Source organism: Tachypleus tridentatus, chromosome 10 (genome assembly GCF_004210375.1).
Source record: "Tachypleus tridentatus isolate NWPU-2018 chromosome 10, ASM421037v1, whole genome shotgun sequence".
Lineage (NCBI taxonomy): Eukaryota > Metazoa > Arthropoda > Merostomata > Xiphosura > Limulidae > Tachypleus > Tachypleus tridentatus.
The window spans coordinates 174,706,256-174,730,619 of NC_134834.1; the positions used below are offsets into that span (position 1 = coordinate 174,706,256).

The window sequence follows — 24,364 nt, forward strand, 5'->3', positions numbered from 1 at the left end:
GTCATGAAGTATGTAACCAGAAAGGGTTGTGATGATGGCAGTCTATCATTGTCATGAAGTATGTAACCAGAAAGGGTTGTGATGATGGCTGTCTATCATTGTCATGAAGTATGTAACCAGGAAGGGTTTTGATGAATCTGTGAGAGGATTTTGTGATGATGGCAGTCTATCATTGTCATGAAGTATGTAACCAGAAAGAGTTGTGATGATGGCAGTCTATCATTGTCATGAAGTATGTAACCAGAAAGAGTTGTGATGATGGCAGTCTATCATTGTCATGAAGTATGTAACCAGGAAGGGTTGTGATGATGGCAGTCTATCATTGTCATGAAGTATGTAACCAGAAAGGGTTGTGATGATGGCAGTCTATCATTGTCATGAAGTATGTAACCAGGAAGGGTTGTGATGATGGCAGTCTATCATTGTCATGAAGTATGTAACCAGGAAGGGTTGTGATGAATCTGTGAGAGGATTTTGTGATGATGGCAGTCTATCATTGTCATGAAGTATGTAACCAGAAGGAGTTGTGATGATGGCAGTCTATCATTGTCATGAAGTATGTAACCAGGAAGGATTGTGATGAATCTGTGAGAGGATTTTGTGATGATGGCAGTCTATCATTGTCATGAAGTATGTAACCAGGAAGGGTTGTGATGATGGCAGTCTATCATTGTCATGAAGTATGTAACCAGGAAGGGTTGTGATGATGGCAGTCTATCATTGTCATGAAGTATGTAACCAGGAAGGGTTGTGATGATGGCAGTCTATCATTGTCATGAAGTATGTAACCAGGAAGGGTTGTGATGATGGCAGTCTATCATTGTCATGAAGTATGTAACCAGAAAGAGATTTGATGATGGCAGTCTATCACTGTCATGAAGTATGTAACCAGGAAGGGTTGTGACGATGGCAGTCTACCATTGTCATGAAGTATGTAACCAGGAAGGGTTGTGATGAATCTGTGAGAAGATTATGTGATGATGGCAGTCTATCATTGTCATGAAGTATGTAACCAGGAAGAGTTGTGATGAATCTGTGAGAGGATTATGTGATGATGGCAGTCTATCATTGTCATGAAGTATGAAACCGTGAAGGATTGTGATGACGGCAGTCTGTCATGAAGTATGTAACCAGGAAGGGTTATGATGAATCTGTGAAAGGATTATGTGATGATGGCAGTCTGTCAATAATTCAGAGGCAGGTTAAGCTAATAACAGGTAATTGGTGCGTTCAATAGGGTATACTTACTCGTCGGTTATTTACAGACTCACTTAGTTACGGGTTCATTTAGTCGGCAAATTGTATCGTCACCGAATCATTATGCAATGGATTCAGTCATGGCTGGTAAATTATTAATGAGCAATTGTGAGTAGAAACAATGGTTTTAATCAGTTACTGAAAATATCGTTTTTTACACATTTTATTAATAAGTGGGTTAATAGTTTCAGTTATAATAATATCATTCATTTCAAACTCTGACATATAATTATTCAAATTGTGTACATATATATACAGGTATATAAGTACATACAATTTAAAGAATATAAACACATTGGGTAAGTTTTATGAATTAATTTAAATTAACGCATTTCCTAGCATTCTATTACCAAAATAAAGAAAATCAGACAGATCAACTTGTAGGTGACTAACTTAATACTTGAGAATGTTTGCTACTTGAAGAATTCGACGACTACAAATGTGTTAATGAATAAACGATCCTATAGTGACTGTACTTCATGACCTTGGAGAAGATACGATGGAAGACATAGATTAATACAGTTAGTGAATAGAAAGTTTAAATATCTGCCAAGGCTTGGCAGAGATACAAGTGATTCTGATGAACCTTCTCTGCCCAAGTAAACTGACCAAACAGACATTGTTAAATAAAGTGCTGACTTCCCACACAAATGGTATTATAAAAAAAAAGCCTTATAAATAAGGGAGACTACATCCTAGGTAAAAAAAACGTTACTACAATAGTTAGTGCTTATTAACGTGGCTGTGATCGTAACTCAGAGATAGGATGGATAAGACTAAGGTTGAGGAAGCTGAACAAAGATACAACAGAACAATTTAGGAAGAACAACACAGCTGGTAGAGATTAAAACTAATTTGAACTAATAACAAAAGTAAAACTTGACAATGAGAATCGCGAAGAGATAATAGAGGAAGAGAAGAAAAAAAGGGGACAAAATAAATCAGGATGAATGACAAGATTATAACACGAAGATGAAGAAAATTGAGAGATGCGATGCAATATATAACGTGTGTGAAGCGCGTACAAAGGATAACTTACCGTCTGTCCCAGTAGAACCAATTAAAGTAAGGACAACGAGGTTATCTCTGAAACTGAGGATACGAAAGAGAAGTTAGAATGCTATGTAAAAAAAATTGTTCGAAGGTAGCAGAGAAAAGAAAATAGCTACAGAAGTAGTGTAACCAACTGAAAATGGCTCAACAAATGTGGAAATGAAGGTATAGGAAGCCATTTAATAATTTAAAACTTGGAACTTTTTGAAGCATAGACGAGTTTCCAGCAGATATTTTATAGTTTAGATATGCAATTTAATTTATATCTCACTTTGTAGAGGAGGGGCAATACCAGTAGACTTTCAAAGATCTGGTTAATATCAGCTTGACCAGTCATGCATCTGAAGTAATCCTTAATAAAGTTAAGCATAAGGCCAACAGTAACGAGACTTAAGATGATTTTAGAAGAGGTAGGATTATGCGAGAAAACATATTCGGCCTCAGGATGTTACGTGAAAGAACTGGAGCCAGGAAGCAGTAGTTCGAACTGACGGAGAACGAGTGGCGAATTTAAGGTTATGTGGGTCCCCTCTACCCCTACCTAAATACACCATTGCGGAGAGATGAGCAGTAGGTTTGTTATTAAGAGAGGCGTGTGATATGTATGTGTGAAGTCACCGTTCTTATTATAATCTATATACAGGCTAGCTGATGAGATATATAATTACTGATAAAGGAAAGGATAATAGCTAAGGTAAAAAGAATATATAATGATAATTATATCGTAATAACGATATAATAACGTGTCGCAGATGATGATATGCGGAAATCAGAGGAGGAGTGAAAAACACGATTATTTGACTGGTTTATTGATAAAAACTGTGGACTTAAAATAAATTACAATAAAACTAAGATGTTGATAATATCGCAACCTCATTTAGCTGAGGGAGTTGGGAAAAGGAAAGAATTTTATTTACTTACCCGACGGATATCAACAGTGATGGAAAATGTGCAAAAAAAGAAAAGCGAAGGCTGTGAATATCAAAGCTACATTCGTCAGGCTTAAAGTATCGCTCAGAAAAATGTTAAATTGCTACAATGGTTAGTCCTACTTTATGATGTGGAAGGATGGACCTTGTCAGTTGGAACGAAATGAAAGTTGGAAACATTTGAAATTATTGTTGAAAATAATGGAAAAATGCTAAGATGCATGGATAACTACTGGAAATATGCAGGAAATATACTACTTTGGGTGTATTACTAGACGATTGTTAGAGGTAAGAAGAGAGAGAGAAAAACAGGCAGGGACTCACTAGATAAACATTAGAAAAACTCGACATAAAATGCTTGAATTAGGAAAGCTGGTACAGTCAGAGAGAACAATGTAAAACTATAGTCGTCGATCTTTGGATATGTTTAAAAACAATAAAAAATGATATTGTACAACAACAAGCGTTAATTATACATATTACATATAAAAAAACCAGATCTCCTACAGTAATACTCTTTAAACATCTACGTTATAAACAGTAGTAACGTAACCTCTATTTCTGTAGTATTACAAGTTAAAATGAAAACTTCTGTTGTAGAACAATAAACGTTAAATATACACATTACATATAAAGAACCAAATCTACAATAATACTCTTCAAACATCTACGTTGCAGACAGTAATAACGTAACCTCTTTTTCTGTAGTATTACAAGTTAAAACCTACATTACATAAAACAAACTTCTATAAATATACTGTGTAACAGAGATTAACATAATTAACAATGTTTTATACTGTAAAAAAACATGTAAATTAAAAGGTAGTGAGTGTTTAATCGTTACTTGTCATGGCCTGACGGTAATGGTGCTCGATTCACAGTTTAAGAGGAGCGGGGTCAAAACCCGTCTCCGTACTGGCCTATCTTTTCAGTCGCGGGGACGTTACAACGTGTCGATTAATCTCACTCTTTAAAGCTCAGGATATGGCGCCAGGTGGTGTTGACTAGCTGCCTTCCCTCCAATCTATCACTTCAAAGTTAAGGATGGCTAGCACAGGTAAACCTCCAGTTTTATTATAAAAAACCTTTCAGTCATGGACTTCGATTGTTTGTTTGTTATTAAACACTTTGAATAATAGGCTGTCTATACTCTACCAAACGCTGGTATCGAAACCTGATTTTTTTTAGCCTTATTAGCCCTAAGACCTATGGCTGAGCCATCAGTAGGTGTGTGGCAAAGTTAGTATTTCATCAGAAAGAAACTTCACTTGGTAGTCAGAAAAGCTATACTATGCATACATGTTGCGATTAAGAGGTGAAAACAATTTTTTTTTAAATTATTTGTATAGTTTCATGTGCTATGAACGAACGCCATGTCAATATATTTTGTCACGTTTAGACGAATTAAAGCCTCTATATCTTTAGACCTATAAATAAATACTCGTTATTCTAATTGTGGTGTTGAAAAATGCGTTTTATTTAATTTTTGTTTTGTAAGTTACTAGAAAGTACAACACTGACGTTTCAAACCATCCAGAGATCTATTCAGTAAATAACACATACACCAGTTTAAATGTCTTCATTTGTCTTGTATTACAATTAACTCAGAAGATGGCAGCACCCGACAACTCATTAGTTCTGATATTGATAATTGTTAGCATGAGCGTTTTAATTAACAGAGCTGTGTTTCAGTTACCTCATAGGCACGTGACTGGTAACCAGTCAACTTGGCGTTTTCGCGTGAACGCAAATTCAGTGCATACTTAAGGTATTAGTTGTGTTGTCTCGTTCGTGCAGTTTTTAACAATGAACGGGTAACAACGTCAAGAACTTTGAGACTCAAGTAAATCAACAACCTGTTGTAACGTCTACCAACCTTCAACCAGAAATGTTTCAATTAGTAGAGGATGCTGAACCAGTTTAAACATCGACGTGAGACAGATAGTAAGTCGCTCTCGCATGTTACTGTTATATATCGCACACGGTATTAAACGTTAGACTTAGCTGTAGCCGTTTATCGATTTCTTCATACGGCCAAAAATTCTTCATCATATAATGACGGGTATGTGGGTGTGGAATAAGGGTATGAGCAATTGGACTTTGTTGGTGGATATGTGTGAAGTAAGAAATGAATGTTTTAATCTGTATGTATACATGTGTGAAGTAAGAAATGAATGTTTTAATCTGTATGTATACATGTGTGAAGTAAGAAATGAATGTTTTAATCTGTATGTATACATGTGTGAAGTAAGAAATGAATGTTTTAATCTGTTTGTATACATGTGTGAAGTAAGAAATGAATGTTTTAATCTGTTTGTATACATGTGTGAAGTAAGAAATGAATGTTTTAATCTGTTTGTATACATGTGTGAAGTAAGAAATGAATGTTTTAATCTGTTTGTATACATGTGTGAAGTAAGAAATGAATGTTTTAATCTGTTTGTATACATGTGTGAAGTAAGAAATGAATGTTTTAATCTGTTTGTATACATGTGTGAAGTAAGAAATGAATGTTTTAATCTGTTTGTATACATGTGTGAAGTAAGAAATGAATGTTTTAATCTGTTTGTATACATGTGTGAAGTAAGAAATGAATGTTTTAATCTGTTTGTATACATGTGTGAAGTAAGAAATGAATGTTTTAATCTGTTTGTATAGATGTGTGAAGTAAGAAATGAATGTTTTAATCTGTTTGTATACATGTGTGAAGTAAGAAATGAATGTTTTAATCTGTTTGTATACATGTGTGAAGTAAGAAATGAATGTTTTAATCTGTTTGTATACATGTGTGAAGTAAGAAATGAATGTTTTAATCTGTTTGTATACATGTGTGAAGTAAGAAATGAATGTTTTAATCTGTTTGTATACATGTGTGAAGTAAGAAATGAATGTTTTAATCTGTTTGTATACATGTGTGAAGTAAGAAATGAATGTTTTAATCTGTTTGTATACATGTGTGAAGTAAAAATGACGCTTTTAGTCTGTTTATAGATGTTTGTAAAGTAGGAAATGGATGTTTTAGACTGTTTGTAGATATGTGTGAAGTAAAAATAACAATTTTAGTTTGTTTGTATACAAGTGTGAAGTCGAAGATGATAATTTGAGAGTGCTTGTGGTAATTTGTGAAGTGTGCTAGTGAATAACAATGGTAATACTAGAAATGTGTATAAACTCTTTATATGTTTGCACATTTTTTCTTAGACTTAGACAACACTGGCAGCATGAGAATATTTTACTTGGAAATAGTTAGTAGTTTTAAGATGATGCTAATAGAAAGTAGTTTCTTTCAGACCTCCTGCTTTACATCCATATCAGTGTTGTATAGTTTGTAGTTTTAAGATGATGCTAATAGAAAGTAGTTTCTTTCAGACCTCCTGCTTTACATCCATATCAGTGTTGTATAGTTTGTGGTTTTAAGATGATGCTAGTAGAAAGTAGTTTCTTTCAGACCTCCTGCTTTACATCCATATCAGTGTTGTATAGTTTGTAGTTTTAAGACGATGCTAGTAGAAAGTAGTTTCTTTCAGACCTCCTGCTTTACAACCATATCAGTGTTGTATATGGAACTCTCTCAATACTTTTTACAGATCTTACTCAAACAGTCACTGTCTTCCACCACACCTATTTGAAATCTTCTTTAGGACATTCAACCAGATGCTGCTATCTTGAACATCATGTCTTCATCACTTTCTTTAAGAAAATCAACCAGTCACTTTCGTGAACCTGTATAGAAAAGTTATAAACCATTATTTTGATTACTTTTCTTTTATCTCAGTAATCGAACTTAAACGGAACAAAAAAAAATAAAAATTGCTATTAGCAGACTGAATACAAAAGCATTAAAACGTTCAGTCAATACTTTAGTTTGTAAACACTAGTTTTCATCAATGTTTTGACTTCATTTCGTCTTGGTCAAGATGGTTGACAAATCAAAAGACGATATAGCGTCAGTGCCAGATATAAACAACATTTTAAGTCCTGATACATCCATGTTACATTAATGCGTAACAATTTTTACGACAGAAACGAAAGAACATAATTTTCGTATCAAAACATGAAACTACAAAACGTAAGACTATATAATAATATAACAGCACATTAGACCTTAAAGTGCCCAGCACTATATAACAATATAACAGCACATTAGACCTTAAAGTGCCCAGCACTATATAACAATATAACAGCACATCAGACCTTAAGGTGCCCAGCACTATATTACAATATGACAGCACATCAGACCTTAAGGTGCCCAACACTATACGACAATATAACAGCACATCAGACCTTAAGGTGTCAGCACTATAATGCAATATCATAACATATCAATGCTTACATCAGGCAACAATATAATAACATATATATGCCAATAAGAAGCAAGGACTATGTAATAATATAACAGTACATCAAGTCCACAAGGTCTCAACACTGTATAACATTATAACAGCATATACCAAGGTCATAAATACCAGCACTGTGTAACTACATAAATGTTAGCAATATGCAACAATATAACAGCATATTAAAGCCCTAAGGATGTTCATGGATAGGTTATGACAGCTCATAGCTATATTGTTTCCTATAATTTGCTCTGAACTCTGGTTTCTATACAGCAAATAGTTTGTGTTAGTTCACACCTTCAATATTTCCTGTACTTTGTTCTTAAATCCGGATTATCTACAGTAATAACCACCACATTAACTTAACAGACTTATCTGTAAACAGTCTGTGTCAGTTCGCACTTCCAATATTTCCTGTAATATGTTCTTAAATCCAGTTTATCTGGAATATTACCCACAACATTCATAGAAAAATTATCCTTTACCCTCTCTAAAGTAAATGTATTCATTTCGCAGTTAATATTGGATTAGTTTCTCTACAGTATTAACCGTCACATTATACTAGTCCAATATTAACTGCGGAATGAACATGTCTGTTTAGGGTCGAGAATAACTGTTCTGTGAATGTTGTGGATAATGTTCTAGAAAAACTGGATTTAAGAACATATTACAGGAAATATTGGAAGTGTGAGCTGACACAAACTGTTTACAGATAAGCATGTTAAGTTAATGTGGTGGTTATTACTGTAGAAAACCGGGCTTAAAGACATATTATAGGAAATATTGGACGTGTGAACTGACATAAACTGTTTACAGATAAACCTGTTAAGATAATTAGTATAAGTTACTTGATATTTTATATAAAAAGTACTGTGCTGCACAGTTATTTATTTTCAAATACCGTATTTATACACAGTGTATTTTCCCTCTTATTTAATTTTTTTTTTTTTTTTACTCAAGTCGAGTTACGATGAGTTCTCAGTGACATTCCCAGGGATTGCGTCGGCATGCTCTTACCCTTCATGTGGAGGCCGACAGTCTCGCCAAGGGTAGAAGAGAGCTCCTTCACTGTTGTTACCAGTGGCTTTCCAACTGTGTCATTGATACACCATATTGCGTAATTTTGATAGTTTGTCTTCCAGCAGTTTAAATGCCCGAAGAATATCCTCCATGGTTACCGCTTTCACTTTGCTCATATAACTTAATAATAAAGGTTAAGAATATCTATTTTAACATTTTGTGCAATTGATTCAAACCTTAAACATAACGTGAAACATTTTAGTAGCGATGCAAAAGACTTTAGCATACCCATATTGTTAATATAACACTGACGTTTTTTATCCAAACCTTAGACATTTTGTGAATAATTTTCATTTAAATAAACTGAAATTTTATATGTATATTATATATGAAACGAACTCAGATATTAAATATATTGTGAAAATATTTTAACTGAGATGGGTAAAACAAACTAAATTTTTATGGATATGAGAAAATATTTAATCTAATATAGTTGAAACATACTCAAACTTTAAATATATTATGTGGAGATTTAATATAATAAGGATAAAAAAAAACAACTTTTAGATGTATTGTGAAAAGATTTAATCTAATATGAATGAAACAAACTAAATGCCATAAATATTAGAAAAATATTTAATCCAGTATCGGTGAAACAAATTCAATCTTTAGATGTATTATAAATACACTTAATTTAACACTGATTGTTTTATATGTGAAGAAGCAAGGCTACTTTTGTGTGTGTGTGTGTGTGTGTTTTTTTTTTCAAATTATCCTTATAAATAAGTCTTTTCAAATCAGCTTTTGTACTACAGTATGTGCACCACATAAGTCGAAATATTAGTGTAAAGAATCGCCCTTTTCTCAAATTGAAATTAATTTCTTTTTTTTTAAATGTGTGATTTTCTTATAAAACTTTGACTAACTTATCTTCAGACCCAGCTGTATATTTGATACTCAGGTATCAATGTGAGTTCTAAAATTTCACTGCGCTTATTCTCAATGTTATGTTTGTACTGAAGCCAGCAGGATTAAGGATTTCGACTAACAGGACGTTCAGTAGGTTTATAGTAGAGGAATTCGGCTAACAGGACGTTCAGTAGGTTTATAGTAGAGGAATTCGACTAACAGAACGTTCACTAGGTTTATAGTAGAGGAATTCGGCTAACAGGACGTTCAGTAGGTTTATAGTAGAGGAATTCGACTAACAGGACGTTCAGTAGGTTTATAGTAGAGGAATTAGGCTAACAGGACGTTCAGTAGGTTTATAGTAGAGGAATTAGGCTAACAGGACGTTCAGTAGGTTTATAGTAGAGGAATTAGGCTAACAGGACGTTCAGTAGGTTTATAGTAGAGGAATTCGACTAACAGGACGTTCAGTAGGTTTATAGTAGAGGAATTAGGCTAACAGGACGTTCAGTAGGTTTATAGTAGAGGAATTAGGCTAACAGGACGTTCAGTAGGTTTATGGTAAAGGAATAAGGCTAACAGGAATATTATTATGTTTATGGAGTGAAGTTCGATTAAGAATAATCGAATTACCATGAATTCAGGTTAATAGTTAATTTTCGAATTTGTTGACTTTTCTTTTTTGGGAAAGAGAATAGTAAACTATTCGAAAGCGCTTGAGTTTTGGGTATCGTTTTGAAAATTTAACTCTTACTATGTTTACTGTATGGAAGCCAATAGGACGTAAACTTGTTTGTTTGTTTATTTTTGAATTTCGCAGAAAGCTACTCGAGGGCTATCTGTGCTAGCCGTCCCTAATTTAGCAGTGTAAGACTAGAGGGAAGGCAGCTAGTCGTCACCACCCGCCGCCAACTCTTGGGCTACTCTTTTACCAACGAATAGTGGGACTTACCGTCACATTATACCGACCTCACGGCTGGGAGGGCGAGCATGTTTGACGCGACAGGGATGCGAACCCGCGACCCTCGGATTACGAGTCGCACGCCTTAACACGCTTGGCCATGCCGGGCCAGGACGTAAACTACATTTATATTGTGACGATTGAAACTAATACATCTTTTAGTAGGTTTCTGATGTAGTGAGGCTAACAGGACGTTTACTGAGGAGAGAGGTGAGACTGAGGTTAAGAACGCCATTTCTGGGTTAATAGAAGAGAGTAGTTGAAAATTGTACGCCAATCGTTATTTCAGCTCTGAAAATATGTTTTACTAGTGTATTACAGCTATTCAATGTGTTGTCGTATTTGTGTCACATGTATAGATCGTGACACGTCAGTTTAGTACTGTCTTCAGTACTGTATCTCGTGAATAGAACTAGGTTTATAAGTAATGTTTTGAATTTTAAAAAATGTAAAACCTAATATTTTACTCATTGAAATACTTTTTGATGATAATTAAAATCATAAACAAATTGTAATTAAAAAAAAAAGTACAAGATGGTCATCTATACATATAAATCATTTTCGAAAGGAAAACCCGATACACGGCGAAGAAAAATAAACCGAAAGGAATTTCAATGAGACAAACCGATTTCCCGAACATATTCCTGTATAAAAACAAATGCTTGAATACTTACAAATTAAAGTACAGAAGTAGGCTTTATGCTTTTGTTTGTAGATCTTACTTTATCACAGTATTGTATGACCACTGAAACGGTTCTGTGGATTTTAAGCAGAAGATTACGTTTGTTTAGAATTAAGCATAAAGCTACACAACGGGCAACTTGTGCTCTGCCCACCACGGGTATTAAAACCCGGTTTCAGCGGTGTGAGTCCGTAGACATGACGTTGTATCACTGAGGGTGCAGAAGGTGGCAGTGACTTGTAATTTATGCTCCAGTACAACGTAAAATTAAGTTTTCTATGTAAGGGGTCACAGAGGTCATAAGGCATCTGATTTACACTCAGTAGAGAGTTCGAGTTGCTATGAAACCTTTCTAAAGATCCTCTTATAGTTAATCTAGTGGATTTATATTTTACTTGTGTTGTTCTACAGTTAACAATACTGTTGATGTTGTTGTTTTTTTTTTCTTTTGGCATAAAGGCCCGGAATGGCCAGGTGGTTAAGGCACGCGACTCGTAATCTGAGGATTGCGGGTTTGAATCCACTCCCACCAAACATGCTCGCCTCTTTCAGCCATGGGGGCGTTATAATGTGACGGCAAATCTCACTATTCGTTGTAAAAGAGTAGCTCAAGAGTTGGTGGTGGGTGGTGATGATTAGTTCATTTCCCTCTAGTCTTACACTGCAAAATTAGGGACAGTTAGCACGGATAGCCCTCGTGTAGCTTTGTGCGAAATTAAAACAAACAAACAAACTTTAGGCATGAAGTTACAAAGTAACCTCATGCGCTTTTCCCACTGTGGGGAATCTAACCATTATTTTAACACCATAAGTACTAACACTAAAAATGTATTCTTCTTCATCTTTTCCTGTAGTATCAGTTTCGTATTTGTAGATCAAGCAATGAAATCTTTAAAGAGAGATCTTTGCATTCCAAAACACCTCGAGATTGGTATATTAAAGTAACACCACAAGAAAATAATGTGATAATCTGTTTTCTAGCTTGTTTAAAAAACAGCGACAAGGATAGTCTTTTAAAAAATGTATAGCAAGCATCTGACGTTTTTCTATCTATATTCAATTTTCCTTAAAATGATTAACCCTAATTATTTTAAACAAACAGAATAAAATATGTTTTAAGGCTATTATATGATTCATAAATTTTAAGTAAATATTATAATTCTTCTTCATGTTTAAATCTTCTTCACATTTGAAATGTAAACATTAGTGTTTGTCTTTCAGTTTAAACCTTCTTATCGAAGACATGAATACGATATTTGTTATTTAATCCTAATTTTATTATAAAAAGTAACCATTAAGACTATTTAAACTTAATTCTCCATAACATGCTGATTATGTTAATAAATTGATTAGGTAAATATAGAATTATTTAATTATAGCTTCCCATTTAACAAATAGTTAGTATTATGGTTATTTCACTCTATGTTTTCTTAACTTACCCAACAATTAAGTATTAACGTTTTTAACTCTATGTTTTTTATAGGACATGTATTTTTATTAATATTTTAGAACTATTTGTATTGAATTTCAATTCAGTTTTGTTTTACTAAAATTGAATTTTATTAATCGTATGTACTTCTATTAATACTAACTCTAATAAATATCCATGATAGGTGAATGTTAAGATTTTTTTACCTTAAGTTTTCACACCATTTGAAACCTAAGTAACTTAAAGTCTTCCTAATATAGTTAACTGTCTAGGTTCCTTAATGATAGGTTTTCTTGACAAACAAAGCGAGAAAATATTAAGGTTGTTTAATTCTCAGTCTTTTAAATTAGGGAAATGAACGGAAGAATTTTTTTTCAGTGGTTTTTAAGAGCTTATTTTTTATATCGTAGTAGTTTATTAAGAAATTAATGCCCTGGTATTTTTTCGAAACTACACAGCTTAAAAGTGGCCCTACATATTCATTTACTTTTCACACCTTGCAAAGGTTTAAAAAACATATATCTGTGAGTAATTTTCACAGAGGAGATTCTGCTGTTGCAAAAGACATAAGGATGTGAAATAAAAACTGCATCAGGTGCAATGATCGACGATTAAAGTAGTTTCATCAGGCTGTAATAAACTACATTCACTATCAGCATGTGCACTAGAACAGACTGCTGAATATTGTCACGACATGATGAGTATTATGAAGTATCGACAATGCAGGAAACTCTCAATTTCTTAGTTAAAGAACCGCCATTAAAATCTATCAAGGGATCAACTGTGGAGATAAGTGAAAAGGTACAATAATGAGATATATGCATTATTTGTCAGTGTTACGTTTTGCATAATTGCTGTGTCACATTGCTCGGTTTCAAGGCGTACATAATAATTATACATAAACATATAACACTGATTAGCTTGTAGTAGTGCGCAGTAGTTATATATGCATAACATATAGCATTTGTCAGTATATCTGTACAGTAGGTACAATAAGTACATAATTAACGACTGTGGTTGCTTTATAGATATAAAATTATATAGCACTACGTTGTTTGTTGTCCTATACATTTGGTAAATATGTCTTTAATATTGGTTAAGTACGTGCATCTAGCCTAAACGCCAAATTGTTCTGCTACAATTATTGTACGTAAATAATATGTACTCGATTTCGACAGTAAATACATTTTGCTGAAGCAGTTTGAATTAATGTAAATACTACTTGAACTAATATATACTGTTAGAGTATAAAGTGTTACTGTTAGAGTATAGCCAGCTTGATGTTCTAGTTGATAAAGTGCTACTGTTAGAGTACAGCCAGCTTGATGTTCTAGTTGATAAAGTGTTACTGTTAGAGTATATCTAGCTTGATATTCAAGTTGATAAAGTGTTACTGTTAGAGTATAGCTAGCTTGATATTCTAGTTCATAAAGTGTTACTGTTAGAGTATAGCCAGCATGATTTTATAATTGATAACACTGTTGATTGACGTTGTGGTTCAAAATGTTTGTATCTTTTCCGCTTCATGAGCGTAGTTTTTAATGCTGGTTTAAGAAATATAAATTCAAATTTGGAGAAATGAAAATAAACTTATTTTATTTGAGTTACGAAATAAATGACTACTTTTAGTATTACAGATGTATCTATGTGTCTAAAAAAGAACTACAATACATCAGGACAAAGCACCTAGCGACAAAGTAACAAATTCAATGTGAAAATTAAATTCAGAAATGTTCTTAAATACATGATTGGAGAGATGATCAGTTTCGTGCCTACGACACCAAACGAATTCTCAGAGGTACGAGTCAGTCATGTTACGATTGTTTCCACAATGTCGCTCGTTTCGTCTCTAAACCACATTCCAAGGCTGTCAATCTAATGCTGATTTCAGAAATATAAATTAAAACGTAGAGAACTGATTTTTCAAGTGAAATAATTGGAAAAAATTTATTTTTTAAAATAATTTATTTAATTAAATGTATTTTTATTTAAATAAACATATAATTACTTGCTAATTGGTGTAAACTTGATGATTAAACCTCACATAAACTGACTTAAACTAACAAAAATGTTCATTTCTCCAAATTTTAATTTGTGTTACTGAAATCAACATTAAAAGCGACATTAATATATATATTTCCCGTTTGAACATCGTGCAACATACAGACATTTTTAGTGTTGAGTTATATAACCAGCTAATTTACAAACGTCGTGGCATGATAATCTTAAAAAAACGTTTAAAGTAAACTAATTCTGGAAACATGTTTAAAATGATTAGTTGTTTTACATTAGAGATAAGCAGTTACATAACAGGAGTACGAACTTTTTTGAATGCTGTAATGGGGGACATTTTATATCGATCTGTAGCTATATGTATTAGTATGTAAGCGTTCATGGTTGGCTAACAATCTGGGATGCAGTTTCTATTTACTTGTTTTTTCACGTGTTCTAAAAGCTTGGCTTTTCTCTTGACGTAGCCAATTTTGATAGACAACACTTAGAAACAGTAAGAAAAATAAATTAATTTATTATTTTCCTACAGATTTAGTGGAAGCTGTAGTCAGAAAGGTTTTGCTGAATCCTAAAAAAACAACAACAGTAAAAAACGTGAGCCCGAAGCCATTTTGTTGTGAGATCAGTGAGTCACAAGAAAAGGGTTGATAAAGCATGCTGGGGTAGCAGAAAGGGTCTAGTCAGAACAGAGAGGGAGAAAAAGGGCAGGAATTCATCGCGTGCTACACAGCTCAGTCAGTTCAAGAGAACTCGCTTCCATGTTCACGATGTGCGCATGCTCACTCTATCTTTCAAGTCAAGGCGCATGCAAATTAGCTTGGAACTGAGAAGGTTCAGCAGGATGGAGAGCTGCTTGGCTTGATTGTGTAACGCAAGAGTTGCATCAGAGCTAGACGGTCGAGGGAAGAAGTTGGAATAGCTACAGAAAATGTTAATGAACGTATTTCATTCATACCATACATGTATATGTACTAATAAACTATTTAATATGATACAGTAAAACTAATGTAGAACAACGTGCTTAATTAAGAACTGGATCGAACCAGTCAGATAGGAATAATTCGTGTTCTTTACAAACGTATAGTAAATATGTTTCTTACAAAACCAGTGAATCAGTTTAAAAAAAATGTTTAATTTAAAAATATAACGGTTCGGGTTGTTAGACAGAAAGAGAAATAACCAGATCATGAAACACACATGTATACACACACATATATATATATATATCACGTTTTTCTTTGTATCTCATGCATTGTTTACTTGTAGGTAAACTAAAAATTAATGGTCGTGTAGCTAAACTATATACAACCCTCGTACATTACAATAAGTTAAGCCTTTGTTTTAAAACACTACCTACTTATGATGCAACGCCTTTTACTGCTAATGATGATAGTGTAAAACTACCGAAACCTATTGATGGTTATATAAAACTACCGAAACCTAGTGACGGTTTAGTTTTGACGGTAATCGCACAAAGCTACTCGAGGGCTATCTGTGCTAAATTAGCGAGACTAGAGGGAAGGCATAGTCATCACCACCCACCGTGGGCTACTCTTTACCAACGAATAGTGGGATTGACCGTCACATTATACACCCCAAAGCATGTTTAGCACGACGCGGGCGCGAACCCGCGACCGAATACGCGCTAGGCCATGCCGGGCCGAGCTAGTGACGGTAATGTAAAATCGAAACATAGTGACGGTAATGTAAAGCTACCGAATGGTAATGTAAAAGTATCGAAACCTAGTGGTGGTAATGCAAAACTACCGAAACCTAGTGATGGTAATATAAAACTACCGAAACCTAGTGATGGTAATGCAAAATTATCGAAACCCAGTGACGGTAGTGTTAAACTACCGAAACCTAGTGATGGTAATGTAAAGTGAGCGAAAACTAGTGATGATAGTGTAAAACTACCAAAATGTAGTGACGGTAATGCAAAACTACCGAAACCTAGCGACGGTAATGTAAAACTACCGAAACCTAGTGATGGTAATGTAAAATTATCGAAACCTAATGACGGTAATGTAAAACTACAGAAACTTAGTGATGGTAATATAAAATTATCGAAACCTAGTGATGGTAATGCAAAAGTACCGAAACCTAGTAAAGGGAATGTAAAAGTATCGAAACCTAGTGATGGTAATGTAAAATACCGAAACCTATTCATGGTTTTATAAAACTATCGAAACGTAGTGTTACCGTTTCGGTAGTGTAAAACTACAGAAACCTAGCGATGGTAATGTAAAACTATCAAAACCTAGTGATGGTAGTGTAAAAATACCGAAACCTAGTGATGGCTGGTGACCTTAATGATATTTTTATTGTGCATTTTAAACATTGATTGTGTTTATTAAAACTTCCTAGTTTCTTATCGAACTTCTAATTTAATTAAAAAGTGTAAGACATCATTCTGTAGGAATTCTTTCGCTTCGAAATTTTTTGAAGAAATTTATACTCATGTGAAATCTTCATAAACATACTGATGTTTAAGATATTCAAGTATACACATCGTTTCTAAATCGTTTGAAATTCTCTTCCAAATTAACTTATGTAAAACTAATATATAAGTATTTCCAAGAAGAAAAATGTTAATGATACACAAGTGCATCTATCACAGCAATGTGATCACTTGAAAGTTGAATATTCTAATGAGTGCATCTATCACAGCAATGTGATCACTTGAAAGTTGAATATTCTAATGAGTGCATCTAGTCCAGCGATGTCATTACTCGAATATAATAACGAATATGTCTGGTCCAGTACTGTGTTTATTTGAATATACTAATGAATGTGGTTAGTCCAAAGATGAGGTCACTTTAATATGCCAACGAGTGCTACTGTTCAGAGACATGGTGATTTGAATATCTATTTAGGATTAAACAATGTTTAATATTTCATGATTTTACAAAGAAGGAGAGAAATTAAATTAGTTTTATGTTTTATGTTGAATTAGTTGGTATGTTAAGTTCATATCAAACTCTGCTACTCACTAAAGCAAAAAACGTGGACGTATAGGCGTTTTATAGCAATGCACGGGTTCGAAGTAAAGCAGTAACCACTAGCCTAATTCTTCCAATGGGAAGATAAAAATAACATCAACCACGACAACGTCTGTCGTTTTTAATCATGATGACAAGGTTCTTCATGAGGCCAGATGAAGAAAACTCTAATATTCTAACTACAGTATCTAACAGTGTGTTGGGTGTGTGAAGAGAAAATGAAGTGTGTTGAGTGAACGAATGAAAGGGAAGAAGTGTGTTGAGTGAACGAATGAAAAGGAATACACAGGGAAAGTTAAACCCATTTATTCAGTGAGTGATATTGGTAAAAAAAAAAAAAAAGTTTTGATTTCAAATTTTATTTTCGCCATTTCTTACAAGAGACGAAATTCTTTGTCAGAAACAGGATTGAAACCGTTTGGTTCCTGTAAACTAACTTGCAGAACCCAAGATTTGGTTTTGTAACCACAAACTACCTGCTAGAACCTAAGGATTGGTCGTGTAAAGTAGTGTGCAGATCAAGGTGTGATTCCTATAAACTAACTTTTAGAACCTAAGGTTTGATCTTCTAATTAGTGTGCAGATCAAGGTGTGATTGCTATAAACTAACTTGTAGAACCTGAGGTTTGAGTTTTTTAACTGGTGTGGTTCCTATGGACAAAAACGTAGATTTGGTTTTGTACACTAGAATGCAGATCAAAGTGTAGTTCCTATAAAATACCTTGTAGAACCTAAGGTTTGGTCTTGTAACTAGTGTGCAGATCAAGGTATGGTTCCTGTAAACTACCTTGTAGAACCTAAGGTTTGGTCTTGTAAAGTAGCATACAGATCAAGGTGTGGTTTCTATATACTAACCTACTGATCAATATGTGATTCCTATAAACGATATTTACAGAAACTTCTGCTTTACGTCTACACATTTACCTGCTTTTAAGTGTCTGGTGCATTCACAAACAGTATGTATACCTGATGTTATAAGATATTCGATTTCTACAATTTTGATTAAAAGTGAAAGAAGGGTAAAGCCTCAAACAAATATTTTGATCAGATCTGCGTTTCTAACAAACTTGTTAAGTTTATGAAAATTAGAAACACAACAAGAACAATCAGTAAATATATTGAATTCTGTTACACTCTAATTAAAACACGATTTTCTTTTGATAATCACGAAGAGTTGAAACAAATAAATTGGAGAACTATTCTACCTCAGGAAAGATGGTTCCTAAAATTCATTTAAAATCGATTAGAATGAATATAAAGTTGAGAACGATTATTGATCAAATTGTTTGTCTGTAGTTATTATAGTTAATGAAAAATAGCTGTGTTTGTACCAATTCACTTACATAAAATGTAATATACAAATTAAATTTGTTTGGTGAGTTTAATGCTGCATACCGTCTGGAATTGTTTGGTTATTTAGTCCTGCATATGGTACAGAATTGTTAAGTTATTTAGTCCTGCATATGGTATAGAATTGTTTGGTGATTTAGTTCTGCATATCTAGAATTGTTTTGTTATTTAGTTCTGCATATCGTCAAGAATTGTTTGGTTATTTAGTTCTGCATACCGTTTAGAATTGTTTGATGATTCAATCCTTCGTACCGTCTATGGAGAGTTATTTAAACCAGTGCTTTAGTTTTAAACATCACTGAGATATTTCAGAAATCATCTGGCTTTATGCAGAGATATTGATATTTTAGTTATGTTATTGCTTTTACTTTTTTAATACATTTTTTTTATAAATATATATATATATATGTAAGCAAATATGTTTTCTAGTTACCAACTCGGAAAATGAAAAACTTTAGTTACAAAGTTCGTGCACTATTTTATTTATCACTGTGAGTATAAAATAAGAACAACAACAAAAAATGCATTCCTAGGTGTCAGTGTCACGAGAGTGGTGACGTGTACACGCCCCGAGAAAACACGCGCGTAATTGCACTTAATTAAAGACAAGGCCAACAATGACAGCATCCAAGGTGCTGCCGTATCATTGTGTGGCGACGCTGATAATTGCTTAAACTGCGTAAAACTTTGTCAGTAGCTGAGTCTACAGCCAAATAGGTTGTAAAAGATTACAGAACGTTCTCTCCACCAATCAAAGCGCAGAATTTTCTTACCATATCAGATAATAAAACACTCATGTCTGCATAGACAGATTCGAAAACCTTTCTCAAGTGAACGGTTACTTTTATGTTTAAAAATAATAAAATAAGAAATGTACCAGGTTTTAAGCAAACTAGAGTTCATGTTCATGTGTTTTCAAACGTTCTATTTTTATGCATCTACAGGAAGTCCGTAAGATTTTTATGCCCACTGCAAGAATGAACTTTGAATTTTGTCACATATTATGGCCAGGCGTGTTAAGGCGTGCAACTCGTAATCTGAGGGTCACGGGTTCGCATCCCCGTCGCGCCAAACATGCTCGCCCTTTCAGCCGTGGGGGCGTTATAATGTGATGGTCAATCTCACTATTCGTTGGTAGAAGAGAAGCCCAAGAGTTGGCGGTGGGTGGTGATGACTAGCTGCCTTCCCTCTAGTCTTACACTACTAAATTAGGACGGCTAGCACTGATAGCCCTCGAGTAGCTTTGTGCGAAATTCAAAAAACAAACAAAGAAATTTCTGTCAGTTAGCTTATGTTCATAAAATGGTGCGGTAAAGTATTATGTTATAATTTGTAAAGCCCTTATTTTATTTTATTTTTATAATTAAACTAATAGCATTATATTAGAAAATAGGGTTATGGATTATGGAGAGTCAATCACAGTTTCTTGATCACATTAAGGGGTTTGTAACCTACTTAACCTCGAGGATTTGTAGAACATTTCAAACTACTTTCATGGTTACAAGCAGTTTTTAAAACTGTAACCAGTAATAGTTTACACAACTCAAGACTAAATGAGAATTTTGAAGTAATTAAGAAAGCAGTTTTACTGATTTAATTATATATATCTATAGGATTGGGGTGTTGCTTGGCATCAACTGGGGTTTACATTTAACAATCTAAAAATGCTTGCTGCCTTAACAGAAGCTAAAGTGATAACGGTTGAATCATAGAGAAGAGAATCATTTGATTTCAACTGTAGAGGTTATATGTGTAGCGAAATTTATTATTGGTTTTAACTGTAGATGTTATATGTGTAGCTAAATTCATTTTTGGTTTCAACTGTAGAGGTTATATGTATAGTTAAATTCACTTTTGGTTTCAACTATAGAGGTTATATGCATAGTTAAATTCACTTTTGGTTTCAACTGTAGAGGTTATATGTGTAGTTTAATTTTTTTGCTTGTTTGGAATTAAGCAAAAAAGTACACAACAGGCTATCTTTGGATTGCTAGCCAGGAGTATCGAAACCTGGTTTTTAGCGGTGTGAGTCCGCAGACGTACCGCTTTGCTACTAGGGTGGTGCAGTTAAATTAATTATTGGTTTAAACTGAACAGTTAAATATGTAGTTAAATTCATCATTAGGTTTAAATCTTACATTTTAAGGTTGCATTTCTAAATGTAGAGCATAAATTCATTTCTGTAGAGTTAAACTAAGAAAACAAATAAATATAATAAGTTTCAATAAACGAAATTAAAAACCGACATATTAAGTTACCAAAACATCTTATTCCTCCCTACTCATAAACATGTGAGAGTTAACTAATATTTCCATAGATTTCTCGAATAACAAACATAACATACTACAGTATTACGTTCTAAGGAAATTGTGGGACTAATAATCAACGTTTGTTTTATCATTAACGCTTTTCCTAAGTGTGGAAGCGCCAGTTTTTGACGTTATGTTTTGGTTATGTAAATTTAAAAATATTTTTAACTCACTGTATCTATCTACCATATAGCACGTGCACTTCGAAAGATAAATAGTTAAAGGGTTAGGTTTCCCTGTCTGACAGTGAGCTTTCATCGTGTTCTCTTTTTTGTTTACGTTGTAACTCTCTCCCGTTCATCGTCAAACTAAAGCATTGACGCAACTGTTAAGCTATTAGCTTGTGACGTGTACCAGCTAGACAATTAATGTTAATTAGGAAAACGCAGTAGTAGAGGGAAGAGCGGATGTAAAATCCAGGTGGCTGACAATATTTTCCATTCAGTTACGAGGCAACACATAGCAATATAAACCTCATAACCTCTAATAAAAGGGGTAACTGCCTAAACGCCGGTGTCTCGTTACCTCCATGGCGTGTTGATTTTTTTTTTTTTTGCTACATTTGTGCATGGGAACAACCAGGATTCTGCTTGAGTGTTCACCTGATGGTGGGGTAAACGGGGCCTCTTTCGTTCGGAGTGGCGAGAGGTGGGGAGAGAGAAAGGGGATAGCCTTTGTTCCCGTGAATACAAAGAGGTAGAGGTAGAAACCGTACCTTCCCACCAGTCCTTCTCTTTGTTTATATCTCACATCCATTACCTGCCCAACCGTCGAAGAAAAAAATATGTGTATAAAAAACTGTAACAAGACCATAATAATAAAAGAAGGCAATGGTTTTAAAGGAACGCAAGTGAAAGGAATTAGGCTTCCAGTTCCCTGCCCTTCAAGAAGTGAAGTTGTCGTCTGAGAAGCTGGCAGAAAGGCTGAGATTTTTATAGCAGAAAATACCCTTTCACCTCCAACCTAACCCGTTACAGTGTCACAAAGAGGGATTCTGAATGTGACATCTCGTAATCATGTGAACTGTGCTTCGATACTGCGGGTATGGTGATTCAAGCCGTTCTTGGTCGGTTCGTGCATGAACCACAGAAAATATTATGATTGATCTGTTCATTAGTAACTTAATGGTGTTGCTGAAACAGAGGAAAAGTTAAAACTCTAACTAGTTTACGTTATAGACACCAGATGGCTTTAATCGCCTCGTTGAAACCTTGGTGTCACCAACAATACAGAATAATATAAAAATGTAGATATTGCTGATTAACTTAACTTATGAAGTTTATGGATATAGAATGGTATTATTTATAACAATAAGACTCTATCCGGAAAATATACCCTATATAGAAATATGTTAGTACTCTACACATTTTTCAGAAACCGAATTCAGTAAGAAAAACACGAAACGTCTAATAAATGCTTCATCTAATTATGTTCGTGTTTTTCTTTATTATTATATAGAGATTGATCTAAATGCACAACATATTATGTTTCCGGATTACATTTTATTTTTATAGTCTTACTAAACACTAGCAAAATATTTATAGAATATTGATAAGGTTCATTAAGTCCTAAGTAACTCATTAGATGATTATTATCACATGATTTTCCGCTCAGACAGTGTTACATATAACTGTATTGAACGTTCTCTCGCAGTAACGTTTCTACAACCTATACTCACACAATATTAAAACACAACAGTAACGGTACATGAAGAATCGATTTTTGTCTTCCAACTCTTTTTCTTGGATAAACATCGATTGAACATTTTGAACGCAGTATCCAATAAGTCTTCTTCTGACCACAAAACGCTAGAAAATATATATTTGAATAATACGCATGAAGAAAAGCCCTATTCATCAGTGAAAAGATAAAAAAAAACTTTATATGTATTTAACTAAAAGTTTTATGTACCCAACGTACATTAATACAGCTGGTTTCTTTTCCTGCACTAAATTCGAAGTTAACCGCAATGGAAAACCGAGGTAATTGTAATAGCTGTAATGTTTAAACCTACTAGATCATGAAAAAAACGTGATTAGAGTTAACTATTAAGCCATAGTTTTGTACTCGATATGCGATATGTATCGCTGACAACAATTTGAAGGAAACAAAACTGCTGTTTTCACTAATATGAGTCTCTTAGCAATGCGATATTTTTGGGAAGAGCAATCTAATGTCTGGTTTAATACGATTAAATTAGAAAGCATGTCTGGCGAGGCCAATAGCCTAAAATATATATCGTCGAAAAACGTAAAAAAAAAATACATCTTTGACACCAGTTACAATCGGTTCAACAGAAAGAAAATGGCGGACTTTTAAATTTTATTCAGAAGAAGTGTTTTTATGTACAATAAAACAAGTATGGAGTAATATGATTACAATAATTATTTCATGGTTTTTAACACTATAATTATAAAAGAGTTTCATGTCGATTCAAATTATATTCGAATATTTTGATTTTTAAGTTATTTTGTCGAACACGCATAAAAAAGGCTTATGACTGAAAAAATAAATAAAATCGAAGTTTTCTCATCACTTACAGTAATGGTAAAGTCACATTACTGAATTTTACAAGTTTTTCTAAAACGTATTCATGATATATCAATATATCTAAGCTATACGAGTTAAGAAGTGCAGAGTTCAAATTCGGGAGTCATAGGTCAAGAAACTTTTGTGACCATAACTAGGAAGCATGGTATATATTACTGTGAACTGGACTGTTTAAGAAGTATTTTGATATATACAGCTTTCTTTTATTATTGCTTTACAGTAAATCGAAAGTGGGCTATTTGTTGCGTCTTCACCGCAGGGAATAGAACCCCGGATTTTAGCGATACAACTGTGTAAACTTACTGCTGTTCCACCGCCAGAGGACGTTTGATTCTTGTTGCATTTTGTACGATGTTTAAAAAAGATAATCTTGACGGATATCTTTGATGATCATAAACGAATGATCGTTTTATTATTACCCTTATGTTAGAGTACTTTTCATTCGTTGTTTATATATTCAGTTATTTAATTGTTATACAGCTTAAAACAATAAACATTTATTTTTGTATCTTTCGTATATCATGGTCAAAAAGTAGATATTTTTATATTCGTGTATAACAGTC

General features: G+C 33.7%; 1 long non-coding RNA gene across 2 annotated transcripts in view; it reads left to right on the forward strand.

Annotated features, from left to right (window-relative positions):
- Positions 1 to 4,883: 4,883 nt before the first annotated feature.
- Positions 4,884 to 24,364, forward strand: part of LOC143230967 (uncharacterized) — a 56,496-nt gene continuing 37,015 nt past the window's right edge. Inside the window, exons 1-2 of one of the 2 annotated variants that reach the window (XR_013016718.1) lie at positions 4,884 to 5,183; positions 8,537 to 8,809. This is a non-coding gene — a long non-coding RNA (uncharacterized LOC143230967). Of the gene's footprint in view, positions 5,184 to 8,536; positions 8,810 to 24,364 lie in introns of those variants that run through there. The other variant, XR_013016719.1, reaches the window with a different exon arrangement.